Here is a 17,741-nt window from a genome sequence, read left to right on the forward strand (position 1 = left end):
ATAAAATGTGTTCATTAAAATGATGCATATTTATACACATAATGATGTATATTATACTTTTTGAAAAGCAAGTTGTTAACGGTATATTTCTTCATAGCTTTTTCAGACATCCTTATTGCTTTTTACTTAACTTCCTCCTGCTGTGTTTACTCCATTCCTACTCCTTAAAGAGCCTTACTTTTACATTTTCCTGATCAGATCACTTATTCTCTACTCTCCCCCTCTGTATGATTCCCCAATCTCCCTATCCTGTCAATGCATCTGTTTCACTTTCCTGGTTTCTGAGATACTCTAGGCTATGTACTTGCACCTGAAGATTTGGAGCTAGCTAAGTGCCTCAAAAGAGAGGGGGCATATGACATTTTTCTTTTTAGAGCTGGCTTACCACAATAAATATGACCATTTCTAGTCTACCCATTTATCTGCAAACTTCATTAGTTCATGTTTTCCTTTAAAGATTAATAGTATTTGACAGTATACATATATAGCAATATATATGTATATATACATAATATACATATATACACACACATATGTAGTTCATATTTTCATTACCCATTTATTGGTTGAAGGAGTTTTAAGTTGCTTCCATTTTCTAGCTATTGTGACTAAATCATCAATGAATACATATATATATATGTATATATAGTATACATATATATATATATATATATATATATATATATATATATATCTGTATCTGTAAGATATGAAGTCCTTTGGAAATTCACCAAGGATTGATATAGCTGGGTCATGATCTGTGTGGGGAATTCTCAAGAAGCCAAAAATAAATTTACTCTATGACCTAGCTCTATCACTCAATGTGGTGGTTTGAAGGAAAATGGTCCCTGAAAGGAGCAGCACTATTAGTCAGTGTGGTCTTGTGGGATAAACTGTGTCACTGTCTATGTAGGCTATGAGGTCTGATATATGCTCAAGATACTCCCCAGAATCTCAGACTACTTCTTATTGCCTACCTGCGCAGGATGGAGAAACCTCTGCTACCTTGCCAGCACCATGTCTGCCTGCATGTCACCATGTCCCACCATGATGATGATAATGGACTGATTCTCTGAAATGTAAGGCACCACAATTAAATGTTTTCCTTATTAAAATTGCCTCGGTCACGGTGTCTCTTCATAGCAATAGATGCCCTGACTAAGATGCTCATTTGCTTTTGATTTTGATTAAGAGTATTTCTTTCCAAGAGGATAGTCTACTCTTCCCTTGTTAGTAGACACAGAATGGAGTACTCACAGCATCATCATATCTTATACATGGAGAAACAATGAATGGAATTGCCACATTTCAACACTTTTTTGGAATTTTCTCATGGAGTTATATTATTCATAAGTTTAAGTAGCAAAAGGAGCTTTAATAGTACAAACTGTATTAAAAGCATCTTTGCTAAGATTGTAAATACTTGCCACTTTTGCTATTCTATACCTGATATCTCTGATTCTGACACACAAAAATTGTATCTACACATAACTTTTACATTTAGTTTCTTCTTATCATTCATGATATGAATAAATAATTATCATTAATAAATGCTATAGATTGTTCTTAATATATCTTTAACAAGAAAAGTTGGTTAAGAAATTAGTTCTCGGACAAAGGGGTGGCCGGTAGCTCCTTTGTTCCCATAGCCTGCCCGCAGCCAGCGGGGTGGGCCCTTTGTTCGCGAGCTAACCAAGCAGCGCAGAGTTTCGGAGTTTCGATCTGGGCACCGAGTGAAACATCATTGTGGTGAGTGAGTGCTTCGGCAGCTGCGAACATACCTCAGCCCGCCCACACTTCCTGGCCATCCTACAGGGGCTATACTGCCCAAACCGCCTCTCTCTTCCCATCCCATTCAGCTTACATCCAGATCCCCACACCCCCTGTCTCCCTCCCTCCCTCCCTCCTTTGGGGCATAGCGCCTCCCTGCTCAGCCTGCTAGGGTGCTGGGACCGAACCCGAACCGGGAGGACAAAGGGGTGGCCGGTAGCTCCTTTGTTCCCATAGCCTGCCCGCAGGGAGCAGGGTGGGCCCTTTGTTCGCGAGCTAACCAAGCAGCGCGGAATTTTAAATCTGGGCACCGAGTGAAACATCATTGTGGAGAAACATCTCTGGGGAGTGACATCACTGGGAAGGTACATCAGTGGGCAAGAAGACCTGATCCTGTAAAAGAAGATCCAAAGGGGAGTATTGGGAGGAAGAGATGGGCAGACGCCAATGCAAGAATTCTCCCAACAATCTGAAAAACAAAACGAAACCATCAGAAGCCAGTGACCCCACAACAGGAGGACATGAACACCTTAATCAAGAAGAAGTAGAAAAAACTGACTTCATGAAAGTGATTGACACCCTTAAACAGCATATAAAAAACGCCCTTATAGAAATGGATGAGAAGTATAATAGAAAGTTCGAGGAATTGAGTAAATCAGTGAATGATACCCTAGGAAACCAAGGAAAAACAATCAAGCAGATAAAGGAAACAGTTCATGATTTGAAAACTGAAATGGAGGCAAAGAAGAAAACACAAACAGAGGGCCGGCTGGACATGGAAAATCTAAGTAAACGAATAGAGACTACAGAATCAAGTATAATGAGCAGAATACAAGAGATAGAAGAAAGAATCTCAGATTCTGAGGATAACATAGAGAAAATAAACACTCTGATCAAAGAAAACAGCAAGTCCAACAAACTCTCATCACAAAACATTCAGGAAATATGGGACACAATAAAAAGACCAAACCTAAGAATAATTGGAGTAGAAGAAGGAGAAGAAGTGCAGCTCAACGGTACAGAAAATATACTTAATAAAATTATAGAAGAAAACTTTCCCAACCTGAAGACAGATGTACCTATGAAGGTTCAAGAAGCATACAGAACACCAAATAGGCTGGATCAAAAGAAAACATCCCCTCACCATGTAATAATCAAAACACAAAATATACAGAATAAAGAAAGAATATTAAGAGCCGCAAAGGAAAAAGGCCAAGTTACTTATAAAGGTAAACCTATCAGACTTACACCTGACTTCTCTATGGAAACCATGAAAGCCAGAAGGTCCTGGATAGATGTTCTCCAAAAACTAAGAGACCACGGATGCAAGCACAGACTACTATATCCAGCCAAACTTTCATTCACTATAAATGGAGAAAACAAAATTTTCCAGGATAAAAACAAATTTAAACAATACATAGCCACAAATCCAGCCTTACAGAAAATAATAGAAGGAAAATCACTAACCAAGGAGTCCAACAATGACCACAATAACTCAGTCATCTAGAGACTCTTCACCAGCGCAAATCAAAGAAGGAAAACACACAAACCCTACTACTAAAAAAGTAAACAGAGTTAACAACCACTGGTCATTAATATCACTGAATATCAATGGGCTCAACTCACCTATAAAAAGGCACAGGCTAAGAGACTGGATAAGAAAACAGGATCCAACATTCTGCTGTCTACAAGAAACACACCTCAAACACAAAGACAGGCACCTACTCAGAGTAAAGGGCTGGGAAAAGGCTTACCAAACAAATGGACCTAAGAAACAAGCAGGTGTGGCCATACTAATTTCTAACAAAGTTGACTTCAAACTTAAATCAATCAGAAGAGATGGAGAGGGACGTTTTATAATCATAACAGGAACAATTAATCAGGAAGAAGTCTCAATCCTGAATATCTATGCCCCTAATATAAAAGCACCCACGTACGTAAAAGAAACATTACTAAAACTCAAGGCAGCCATCAAACCGCACACACTAATAGTAGGAGACTTCAACACTCCTCTCTCACCAATGGACAGGTCAATCAGACAGAAACCTAACAGAGAAATTAGAGAATTAATGGAGGTAATGAAGCAAATGGACTTAACAGACATCTATAGATTATTCCACCCAAAGAGGAAAGAATATACCTTCTTCTCTGCAGCTCATGGAACCTTCTCGAAAATTGACCACATACTTGGTAACAAAGCTAACTTACACAGTTACAAAAAAATATTAGTAACCACCTGTGTCTTATCAGATCAACAACAATGCTACCCCCAGAAAGCCTACAAACTCATGGAAACTGAACAGTCAACTACTGAACCATACCTGGATTAAGGAAGAAATAAAGAAAGAAATTAAAGTCTTCCTTGAATTCAATGAAAATAAAGAAACAACATACTCGAACTTATGGGACACTATGAAAGCAGTCCTGAGAGGAAAGTTCATAGCACTAAGTGCCCACCTAAAGAAAACAGAGAAAGCACATATTGGAGACTTAACAGCCCACTTGAAAGCTCTAGAAAAAAAAGAAGCAGACTCACCTAGGAGGAGTAGAAGACTGGAAATAATCAAACTGAGGGCTGAAATCAACAAAATAGAAACACAGAAAACAATCCAAAGAATCAATGAAACAAAAGGCTGGTTCCTGGAGAAAATCAACAAGATTGATAAACCCCTATCCAAACTAATCAAACGACAGAGAGAGAACACGCAAATTAATAAGATCAGAAATGAAAGGGGGGACATAACCACAGACACAGAGGAAATTCAGAGAGTCATTAGATCTTATTACAAAAGCCTGTATGCCACAAAACTGGAAAATGTAAAAGAAATGGACGCTTTTTTAGATAAATACCATTTACCAAAACTAAACTAGGACCAGGTGAACAATCTAAACAGACCTGTAAGTCCCGAAGAATTAGAAGCTGTTATCAAAAACCTCCCTACCAAAAAAAGCCCAGGACCAGATGGTTTCAATGCAGAATTCTACCAGAACTTCCAAGAAGACCTAATACCCATACTCCTTAATGTATTCCACAATATAGAAACAGAAGGGTCATTACCAAATTCCTTTCATGAAGCCACAATTACTCTGATACCAAAACCACTCAAAGACTCAACCAGGAAAGAGAACTACAGGCCAATCTCACTCATGAATATCGACGCAAAAATCCTCGACAAAATACTGGCAAATCGACTCCAAGAACACATCCGAAAAATTATCCATTATGATCAAGTAGGCTTCATTCCTGAGATGCAGGGCTGGTTCAACATACGAAAATCTATCAATGTAATCCAGCATATAAATAAACTGAAAGAAAAAAACCATATGATCATTTCATTAGATGCTGAAAAAGCATTTGACAAAATTCAATATCCATTTATGTTAAAAGTCTTGGAGAGATTAGGGATACAAGGGTCATACCTAAATATAATAAAAGCTATATACAGCAAGCCGACAGCTAACATCAAATTAAACGGAGAGAAACTCAAAGCCATCCCACTGAACTCAGGAACACGACAAGGCTGTCCACTCTCACCATACCTCTTCAATATAGCGCTTAAAGTTCTAGCAATAGCAATAAGACAACATAATGGGATCAAGGGGATTCGAATTGGAAAGGAAGAAGTTAAACTTTCGTTATTTGCAGATGATATGATAGTGTACATAAGCGACCCCCAAAACTCCACCAAAGAACTTATACAGCTGATAAACAGCTTTAGTAATGTGGCATGATACAAGATCAACTACAAAAAATCAGTCGTCCTCTTATACACAAAGGATATGGAAGCAGAGAGGGAAATCAGAGAAGCTTCACCTTTCACAATAGCCACAAACAGCATAAAATATCATGGCGTAAATCTAACCAAGGAAGTGAAAGATCTATTTGACAAGAAATTTAAGGCATTGAAGAAAGAAATTGAAGAGGATACCAAAAAATGGATGGACCTCCCTTGCTCTTGGATTGGGAGGATCAACATAGTAAAAATGGCAATACTACCAAAGGCAATTTATAGATTCAATGCAATCCCCATCAAGATCCCATCAAAATTCTTCACAGATCTGGAGAAAACAATAATCAACTTTATATGGAAAAACAAAAAACCCAGGATAGCCAAAACAATCCTATACAATAAAGGATCTTCTGGAGGCATTACCATCCCTGACTTCAAACTCTATTACAGAGCTACAGTAATGAAAACAGTGTGGTACTGGCATAAAAACAGAGAAGTCGACCAATGGAATCGTATAGAAGACCCGGATTTTATCCCACAAACCTATGAACACCTCATTTTTGATAAAGGAGCTAAAAGTATACAATGGAAGAAAGAAAGCATCTTCAACAAATGGTGCTGGCACAACTGGATGTCAACCTGTAGAAGAATGAAAATAGACCCATATCTCTCACCGTGCACAAAACTCAAGTTCAAATGGATTAAAGACCTCAATATCAGCCCGAACACACTGAACCTGATAGAAGAGAAAGTGGGAAATACCCTACAACAGATGGGCACAGGAGATCGCTTCCTATGTATAACCCCAGAAGCACAGACATTAAGGGCAACATTGAATAAATGGGACCTACTTAAACTGAGAATCTTCTGTAAAGCAAAGGACATGGTCACTAAGACACAAAGGCAACCTACTGACTGGGAGAAGATCGTCACCAACCCCGCAACAGACAAAGGTCTGATCTCCAAAATATATAGAGAACTCAAGAAACTAGACTTTAAAATGCTAATTAACCCAATTAAAAAATGGGGCACTGAACTGAACAGAGAATTCTCAACAGAAGAATTTCAAATGGCCAAAAGACACTTAAGGTCGTGCTCAACTTCCTTAGCAATCAGGGAAATGCAAATAAAAACAACTTTGAGATATCATCTTACACCTGTCAGAATGGTTAAAGTCAAAAACACCAAGGATAACCTTTGCTGGAGAGGCTGTGGAGGAACGGGTACCCTCATCCATTGCTGGTGGGAATGCAATCTTGTGCAACCACTGTGGAAGTCAGTGTTTCGGTTTCTCAGGAAATTCGGGATCAACTTACCCCTGGACCCAGCAATGCCACTCTTGGGAATATACCCAAGAGATGCTCTATCAAATGACAAAAGCATTTGTTCAACTATGTTCATAGCAGTATTATTTGTAATAGCCAGAACCTGGAAACAACCTAGATGCCCTTCAATGGAAGAATGGATGAAGAAAGTATGGAATATATACACGCTAGAGTACTACGCTGCGGTAAAAAACAATGACTTCTCGAATTTTGCATGCAAATGGATGGAAATAGAAAACACTATCCTGAGTGAGGTGTCCCAGACCCAAAAAGATGAATATGGGATGTACTCACTCATAATTGGTTTCTAGCCATAAATAAGGACCACGGAGTCTACAATAGGTGAACCTAAAGAAGCTAAGTAAGAAGGTGAACCCAAGGAAAAACATATAGTTGTCCTCTTGGCTAAGGGAAGTAGACCAAATTTCCGGGGAGACAATGGGATCTTGGGGGTGGGGTGGGATGGGGGTAAGGGGAGATGGGGAGAGAAAAGGTAGAAGGGAAGGAGGGGGGACCTGTGGAAACAGGAGAATTGGGATAAAGGAAAGGTGGATAGGGGAGCACGGAACCACAATTCTTAGTTAAGGGAGCCACTTTAGGGTGGGCAAGAGACTTGACCCTAGAGGGGCTCCCTAGTGCCCAAGATGAGGTTCCCAGTTAGTTCCTTGGGCAGCTGAGGATTGGGAACCTGAAATGACCCTATCCTAGAGCAATACTGACGAATATCTTGCATATCATCATAGAACCTTCATCTGGTGATGGATAGAGATAGAGACAGAGACCCACACAGGAGCACTGGACTGAGCTCCCAAGGTCCCAAGGAGGAGCAGAAGGAGGGAGAACATGAGCAAGAATTCGGGACCACGAGGCGTGCATCCACCCACTGAGACAGTGGAGCTGATCTACGGGGAGCTCACCAAGGCCAGCTGGACTGTGACCGAAAAAGCATGGGATAAAACCGGACTCTCTGAACATGGCGAACAATGAGGGCTGATGAGACACCAATGACAATGGCAGGGGGTTTTGATCCTACTTAATGTGCTGGCTTTGTGGGAGCCTAGCCAGTTTGGATGTTCACCTTCCTAGATATGGACGGAGGGGGGAGAACCTAGGACTTAACACAGGGCAGGGAACCCGGACTCCTCTGTGGACTGGAGAGGGAGGGGGAGAGGAGTGGGGGGATGGGGAGAAGGGTGGGAGGAGGGGAAGGGAAATGGGAGGCTGGGAGGAGGTGGAAACTTGTTTTTTGTTTATGTTTTTTTTTCTTCTTTTCGCAATAAAAAAAAGAAATTAGTTCTCTCATTTTTTCAAGTATGACATTTTATTGCAATAAAATCATATCATCCAGTGGGTTCAAGTACTTTTGCCAACTGTAGTAATTTTGCTTGTATGAAATGGTCATCAAATAAACAGCTTTTAAGTCATTAATATAGATATAAAATTTAAACAGAAAAAAAATTTAAACAGGATAATATAAGATTATTGATATCATATCACACTCTACCATAACCAATGTAGTGATATAGTGTCTTGCTTTTTAGTGATAATATAAATATTTTAACAGGTGTGATAACAATTGCTGTATTGTTGACATTTGTGATGGAAAAGGTTTTAATCCCGGAAACTTCCTCTTGTCACTTACTTTTCCCCTTGCAAGGGCTCCCTGATAATAATTTTGGCTTCATCCTTTTGTCTTCATTCTGAAACTTCCCAGTAGAATTGATAATTAATTTAATTCTTTCAAACTCTCACCTGGGAATAGCATTCAGCCTGCAGTTATATCACACTTACCTAGTCTCTCTACACTCATTTTGAAAACACTGGGAATAGAGATGGTTCATCAAGTGTTGTCAGCCATGTGATGAGAATTTATAAAGATTATATTACATAATCTCACATAAGAAAGAAAACTAACTTTAAATTATCGCTTCAAATTTTGCTAAACATTTCCTACAATCCTTGTACTTTATGAACCTGTGTTTTGCCCAAAGCATTACAGAATGGTATAGTGACCTTCAAAATATCTGAGCAATTAACTGAGATAACTTAAAGTCCTCACCAATCAGTGTAGGTACATGAAGAACTCAATGGAGTCTAACTGTCCTTCTGGTTGATGACCTCTTGTCCACACAAGTGTCTGGTAAACTGATTTTTCTCTATCAATATACTTTCATAATAGGAGGTTTTATTTCTAGCCTCCCGGAAATAGTTTCCACTGATCCCTGCTTCTTGAGTTTGAGGTCTTTATGTAATACCATGTCCTTGACCTTGCACTGGACCTAGTGAGATCATTACAGTTGGCAGTGTGTGACAGAGTGAAAGCAGGCCACCTCTGAAATAGGCTATGGAATTCTCTAGTTTCTGTCCTTCGCATTTCCTATGCCCTCTCAGTTGCTCACTCTGGTGAAGTCAGCTGAGATGGGATAATCTACCTCAGGAAAAGGCCTTTACAGAAAGAAATGAAGACAACTCTGAGGAATTGAAGTCCTTTCTGCCACTATCAATGAGGAACTGAATTTGCAACCAATGACATTAAACCAATGACTTAAAGCTGAATAAGTTAGTAACTTTTGCATTCATATAGTAAAATATCCAATAAATATTGTTGTTGTGGCTATTCTTGGTTGTTAACTTTACTACATCTGGAGTTAATGAAAACCCAAATGGTTGGCTCCACCAATGAGGATTATTTTTTTCCTAATTAAATTATTTGAAGTGAAAAGATCCACTTGTAATACAGATCTTTGAAGAGAGAAGATTCACCTTTAATTCAGCTCTTTTAAGGTAGAGAGATAGACCTTTAATCTAGGTCACCCCTTTTCATAGAAGTCCCTGTAAAGGACTTGGAAGAAGAAAACTTAAGCCCTCTCTTCCTGCTTATTCTTGTTCCCACTAGTAAATCCATTTTTTCATTGTCATTAATGCCTACTTCTTCGAAATTCTGACATATACTGAAAAGGAACTGAGGCATCAAGCCTTGTGGACTGAACAAATACTGAATTCTTGAATCTTCTGCTTATAGACAACCATATGTAACTAGCTAGACAGCAGCCTCTAAGCCATTATGATAATTTTCTCTCTCTCTCTCTCTCTCTCTCTCTCTCTCTCTCTCTCTCTCTTTCTTCATTCTATAAATTCATTCTGTCCCTCTAGATAACCCTGACTGATACAATGGCTTACAGGAAAAAGTACTTATGTTAGCTTGTGGTTCCAGAAGCCTTAGTCATAGTCTGAAATTCATGGGTCTAGGTGGGTGGTGAGATAGAACATAATGAGAGAGAGTGTGGAGGCTACTCATCTCATGAAACACAGGCACCAGAGACGTTTAAATATAATCGTCATTTCCATATCTCCATTTAAGTAGTTTACTGAAAATTTTTCTTCGTCTTTGTATTCTAATCATGATTAATACATCATTCCAACACAATATAAAAAGTATATTGCTTTTAATTATCATGACAGAATGTTGAATTTTTTTAAATAAATATTAAAAATTATTTATACTAAAGTTAATAAAAGAAAATAAAATTCAAAGCAATACAAACCCAATAAAATTTAAGGTGTTATTTAATTATTTAAGCATATATATGTATATATATATATATAGAGAGAGAGAGAGAGAGAGAGTAATAATTTCAAACTTCATTTAAAATCATTAGATATAAAGTATATTTTACCTTAACATTCTAGCAATTATATAAATATAGAAACAAATGTTCCAAACAATAAATTTTATTTAATGTTAATACCTATTCAACTCTTTAATGACTGATATAATAGTGTCTGATCGAGTTTTTGAATTGTGAGAAAGTTATAAAGCGTTCAAACAATAGAAAACAGTCATTCTAAATTTTTAGCTTAGAAAAGATCCTCCCAAATATCACATTCTTGGATGAATTTCAACATTGTACTAAGTGAAACATATTAATAAGCAATTTGGCAAAGGAGGGAAGAAAAGTGTGTGCTCTACTATTCCTGATGATGCTCTGTTTGGCTCCCCTAACTTAAGGAAAGACATTTCAATGGGAATTGTTTAATAATTTAGTAGGAGATAGAGATATTTTGGAAGGAACACTGAGAAGCTGAGCATTTAATGGCTGGCAAGGAACATGGGAATGAGAACAGCTTACAGAATGGAGACTATAAATAAAAAATAAGAGAGATTTCTAGACTGTCTCAAAAACCGAATAAACTGAAACTCTCACAGTGTCAGAATTAACTTGATCTATATTTTAAGGGAAAAACTGGAGAGTAAAAAATAAGTGAGCCCAGGTTTCTGCAAAACTGAACAGTTTATGATAGATAAGATAGAGATTTTATGTTCAAACCTTCAAGTGACTTCTGGCTAAAGACACACTGATAAGTACCCCAGGCAGAACTGTTTGCTTCAATGGCTTAGTCTACCAAGTGCACACATAGGAAGCTCTTCAGAACTCGGCTATACAGTATGTCAAATTCAGTTTTTTTTTTTCAAGCCAAATAAACTTTCACTGTGCCTAGAATTAGGCAAACGTGCTTGTTTCGTTGATCTAATTAATAAGACACAGATAGTTTCCAAATTAAGAATGAGGTACTTTACTATATCTCGGATAAATTTGGCTGGGAGGCACAGCAACTGTTGCTGAAATGCCGAAATTTAGTCTGAGATATGTTTGGTAAGAAACATTAAGCACTGCCCAGCCCTAGGCTCTCAAAGCCTATCCACAATGACTTACATCCTAGCAAAACTGCATCTCCTAAACTTACCCACCCAACACTATGGACCAACTATTCAATTGCCCAATACTATGGGGGACATTTATCATACAAACCAGCACATCAGGGTTTCTAGTCTAAGACCTTTGAGAACAAATATGCCTTTTATTTACTGTGTCTAGGAATCTGGAAATTATATATGCTGGTTCCATAAGGTCTGAAAATATTCTGTAGGTTGACATTTCAATTTCATATTTTTAATTTATGTTCTTTTGTTTATTTTTGAGATTGTGTTTTAATTACAGCATTTCATTCTACGGCCAGATGTTTCTTCAAGGTAACTTGTGGCTCTATTCATAGTTCTATGGTTCCTGTTGTTGTTGTTTTGCTTTTTTCTGAAAGGGACAAGCTAAAATTGTCTCAGAAGGAAAATCATTTGTTGCTCCAACTTCTGAGAGAGATTCATCAGCGTACACAGAACTCATTTACTTCAATGATGTGGGTAAATCCTGAAATTAGAAAAAGAGTTTTCGGAAAAAAAAACAAACAAAAAGAAAAAGGGGTTCAAATATGTCTATGCAATATTAGTTTTCTTCTCTTCCTCATGAATTATTAATATATGTGTTTTTAAAATAGTAGCAGTTTTTCATTTACACTCTTAGTTTTATTGAGTAGTCAATAGACCTTAAGAGTACAAACTGGGAGCTGAAGGGATGGCTCAGAATTTAAAAGTACTAGCTGTTCTTTCTGAGACCTGAGTTCCCATTTCATATCATAGGTCACAACCATCTATAACCGCAGTTATAGGAATATAAGATTTTCTTCTCACCTCCAGGGGCACTTCATGAACTTGGCCTATAGACGTGCACACTAAGAAAGACACACACACACATGAAATTAAAGAACAACTTAAAAACATAGTGTGAACATACATAAATATGTGTGATTTAATAAGATAAATATTGAACATTTATTTGAAGTTATTTTAATATACATTATTTAAATATGCTTTTTTATTTCTTAGAATTCATAAAATAGAACTCATACAAACTAGTTTGTGGTGACAATTCCATTCTCTCTCACACATATATGTATCAGTATCATTGATATATACATATAAATGACCTTTAGGGAGGGAGAAATTATTGTAATAGTTGTGTGCTCACTAGAAAATTGGAATGCCTAAGAAAAACATCTCCAACAAGAAAAGCAAGCAAAATCTTTCTGTTAGATGATGCGGAAGGAAAAAAAAAATAGCTACAAAATCCCAAAGATTTGCTTTTATGACAGAAACTTGTAATTCTAGAAAGATGAGTGAGACCAAGTCATCTCGTGTAAGGAGACATCACATACTTGTATCTGAGGGCATTTTTGCTTGATGATATCACAAACTGAACAATCTTCCGTAGGTTTGTGTTGCACATAATCTGATCTCACTAAGGTCCATGTCAGGAAGAGTGCTCTGGTGGAGGAATGTCTAATCATGAAGGAAGTGTTATTCATAGAGTTCCTGGATTATAAAGGACTCCCTATGGTGTGAAGGGATGGTCACTATCACAGCCTGCTAAAATACCCTGACAGAGACTGGAGAACACCAGCAAAGGTATGCAATGCACTTTCCTTGACAGTATTGTCTCCAAATGAGAACTAATTTCAGGTAAAGAGAAACAATAATATTTTAGTATTAACTAAGAAACATTGTATATGAAGGGAGACCCAGCAGAGAGGGGAAACGTCCCATTTGCATTTCCTGCTTTTCTTTTAGTAAGTGCACCCAGCCCAGTCCTTTACAGTGTTAAGGCACGTGGGCCATTTCCCATTCTGTCTTACAAAACAAACCTTATCTCACCACAAAAGGACGTGCCAGCTTTTAGGCATCACAGAGAATTAGACCCATTTGCTGAACGGATCTATTTATGCCCTCCCGCCCACCCTGTTCCTTCACTCCTTATGAAGAGATGTCCTCACCTGGTCTTCCCCAGCACACTTCCGTTATCCCTCTCTTTGATTCTGGTGAGGTTTGGGTGACTGAAAGTCACTTGTCACTGCCAGGCAGCTAGGTTTCATTCCCAAGATGTCTCTGATCCCCCAGTTATCCCTTAATTAGGAATGCATCAGTTCCCTTCTTCAAACCACTGGCTCCTCATGACTTTAAACTTTTCTCTTCTTTCCTTTGGTCTCTTTTCCTCCCAAAGACGTAAAGTTGTACAATCATACCTTATACTATGGAACTTTTATATCCACAAACTATAGCCCTTGGACAAAATCCAGCTTGCAGTCCATACCTATGGTTTTGGAGGTAAGAATGAGGTTCACATCTATAAGTAATTACAAGTAAGATGATTATATAAATACCACACTATATCGTCATTGGTCTTTATTCCATAGACCCGAAGATATTAGTATTTGACCCTTTAATAAAATTTGCTGACTATACTGTAGATATTATTTCCTGTGCCTTCAGTTCTGTGTGGTTTTGGCTTTCAAACATATTGTGTAAGATTGGCCAGTTCCAGTATTTCCAGTATTATGCTTCTGCATTCTTGATCTTCCAAATCATTTTATTTCGGAATGGCTGCCAACATCAAAATGATGAAAGTCCTCAAGAAGAAACACTTCGAAGTGCACCACACCTGCTGCAATTTACATCCTTGCTTGTTGATGGACAGAGATTATACAAGTGCTTGTATCATATACCTTATGCCTGTGTATAATACACTCAATCATATTCTCTCCCCTTTTACCTTCTCTCCCATCACCCTAATCTTACAGATTCCCTTCACTGCGCCAACAAGTTCCTTGCACTACCTTCATGTCTTGATTTCATTGATATTCTGAATGTGAGGAAAAATATAATATACATTACAATCTTATTAAATGTTCATATATATTGGATGAATGAGTTCTGTGGGTATATTCTCCTATAAAATTCTAGTTACTCTCAGGAATAACGGTATCAGGATTACCTCTGTCAAATTCACTAATGTGACCTTCTCATCAGTCATATCACCGTAGAGAAGCATGTCTTGATTTCTTTTTCTTTTTCGAAATACAAGCAAACCATGCCTAGAATACAGAAACTAGAAAATAAATCTTTGCTACAAATAGCAACTATCAATTATTGAATAATTATTATGTACCAGGCACTTAAAAGCATAATCTTATTTGTATCCTCTCAAGAACTCCACAAGGTATTTTTCATATACTAGCAATGAAAAAATAAGATTCTAAGAGGTTAATTGCTCAAATTCACAGAGAAAGTAAAGTGTCAGAGTTCCAGCTGGGGCCTTTAGAGATACAAACCTTATCTTTCATCCACTGTGCTGAGCAAGATAATGACTAAGAATGTCGCCAGGGTCAGACATATTAGTTAATAGTTGGTAAAGGAGGAACTGTTAGATGAGTCAAATTAAGTTTAGAACGAGTTCTTATCATCACCTCAAAGAATTGAGAGAGGCTTGTTCTCCACTTTAAGTCACAGCAGCTAAGAAGCCTGTGTGTTGAAAAGTAATCCAGACTTGTCAAACAGTGCTACAAGTAGGGTTTATTTTGAACACAACAAACGCATAAATAACTTTACTCCCCTATGGCTGCAAACCAAGACAGTGAAGTGTATTGCAGAATCTTAGAACTTTTTGGTTTTGAAGACAGGGTTTCTCTGTGAAATAGCCCAAGCTGTCCCGGAACTAGCCCTGTAGACCAGGCTGGCCTTGAACTCTCAGAGATCCACCTGTTTTTGCCTCCTGAGTGCTGGAACTGAAGGAATATGTTACCACTGCCCAGCAGAACCTTAAAATTTTATAGTTGTAGAAACATTACTGATTGCATTCAGAGATCTCCCTTATGCCCCGCGAACCTAGAGGTTGTTTAATGAATAAAATATAAAACAAATCAGAGTGTTTAGCAGCTTTCCAACAAAAATCAAATTCCAGCTAAAATTATTCTAAAGAAATAACTGAGGAACTTTTTCTGATTTTTTTTTAGGAAAAATTAACACATTCTGTTTTATTCTAGCCTAAGCTTTTATAATAAAACTAATAAGTTCCATTAAAAGAATTCAGTGGTGGTGCATGTCTTTAATCCCAGCACTCAGGAGGCAGAGGCAAGTGGATCCCTGTGAGTTCGAGGCCAGCCTGGTCTACAAGAGCTAGTTCCAGGAAAGGCATGATGGCTACAGCGAAACCCTGTAAAAACAGCAACAACAACAACAAAAAGGATTCACAAATCAAAGAAAAGAGGCAGTTCTCACATGTAGTTAAAAATTCCCAAGCAAAAGCCAGACAATGGTGGCATATGCCTTTAATCTCAGCACTCGGGAGGTAGAGGCAAATGGATCTCTGTGAGTTCTAGACTAGCTTGGTCTACAAGACTTAGTTCCAGGAAAAGCACCAAAGTTACAGAGAAACCCTGTCTCGAAAAAAAAAAAAAAATTCCCAAGCATGGCGTAGTTTTATAATTATGTAAGTATTGGCTTTAAAAGTTATGTCATTAAAAAGACAGAAAAATACATCTATCTAGTTTTCAGTGTTCCTTCTGAATGGTCTCTCATACCTACATTTTCTCTAAAGATTTCTAGATTTTCCTTAAACCCATAAGGCATCCAAAGCCGTTGGCATCTTCTTCATTCAGATTCAATTCTTTCTTGGTCTAGTTGGCATTTAGAATGAGTAACTCATCATTCTCACAGAGCTTAATCTGACTATCTTCCTTATAGGTTTACATGTGATTTTAAAAGACTAATATTTAATTTGAAAATGAGAGCACAATCCAGCATCTGCTTCCCAGTATTGATTTCTGTCTAAGTACATACAACATCACTGCAGCTGGATGGTGGAGGGAATCATAATATTCTACATGTTCTCATAATTTCTCTTAACATTTACTGCATGCTTACTGCTTCAGAAAAAAGTGTTCATTTAGTATTCATAACTCTATTAAATTCTGTTAAATAAAGATCATTGTCCCTGCTTGTACAGAAGAAGCAACCAACTAAAGAACAAGGAGATCAGACAATAGTCTCAGGCTTATTCAGGATACCAGCATGCAAATTCAGCCATTCTGATAAATACAACTTGCTTAATCATAAAACCGTCACCTTTCTGGCAATCATTTCTGTGTACTAACCTTCTTTAATAGAGAAGTTTTCAGCAGTTTTATTTTCTGGGTGAGCAAAATACTCTCATAATTAATACACTTAGTAATATATGATCTGTTGTCCCCAGAAGTGAACATAGATGGAGAGACCAAATGTATAGAGATATGTTGACAAATTTACAAGGAAAACTTTCATTCCCATACAGCATTGGTTTCTAAACTTCATGTTAATTTCTTAATGATTGTTTTAACTGATATCTTTAAAATATAAAAAAGTACGTTGTATATTCTACACTGATAGTTTTTGTTATGTAATTCAAGCCCATAAAATATTATCTGAGGCACAATATTTCACTAAATATTTCTTTATATATATTTAGGAAGATACTTTCACAGAGGAAAAGCATTTATCAACACTAGTTTTGCCTGATCAAGATGAGGAGAACTATTCTCAATTTCAAACCTATAGGCAGAGTAAAATACATTTAAAAATTGTGTATTTGAATTATTAAACATACATTTTCGAACTTATAACTCATGAAAATAATTTACAACAAAATAATTTAATTCTATTATGTGTTGTATATGCATTTTGTGTCAATAATGCTGAATCAATTTTGTGCACTGAAGTATTATAGACAATGATATTGACTGATGTGGGTGTTTTTCAAGCCCATATGAGATAAGAGATAAAAGAATATTGGAAACAAAGGAAACTTTGGGACTCAGATCATTTCCCACATAAAAAAGTAAAATACTATTTGCTCAAAGTGTATTTCAACAAACCCAAAATTTTACATATTGCGGTAAGAAAATATGTATTACTACATATTCAAATTATTTCAAAATCTTAGTATCACTGGCTGAAATATGAATCCTGTCTATAAGATGAAGATTTCGACTTTAGCATAATGTATTCTAAAACCTTGACCACAAATTTTCCTCTTTCCTTCCAGACTTCTTTAGCCCTCTTTCTGTCTGAGTCCCTCAGTATTTATAATTCACAAAAGAAAAAACACTGCCACAAAGATTACACTAACCCATCCATACAGGCCTATAAACACTAAAACACATGCACACACAAGTGTGCATTGAATACACATACACATCTTGGAGAATTGTTGTT

At 37.2% G+C, this 17,741-nt stretch overlaps 1 long non-coding RNA gene across 1 annotated transcript in view; it reads right to left on the reverse strand.

The window, feature by feature from the left end:
* LOC121450515 overlaps nt 1-17,741 on the reverse strand; it is a 129,065-nt gene that overhangs the window by 647 nt on the left and 110,677 nt on the right. The window lies entirely within an intron of this gene.

Source organism: Microtus oregoni, unplaced genomic scaffold (assembly GCF_018167655.1).
Source record: "Microtus oregoni isolate MIOR12 unplaced genomic scaffold, Mior012 000007F_ref0000211, whole genome shotgun sequence".
Taxonomy (NCBI): domain Eukaryota; kingdom Metazoa; phylum Chordata; class Mammalia; order Rodentia; family Cricetidae; genus Microtus; species Microtus oregoni.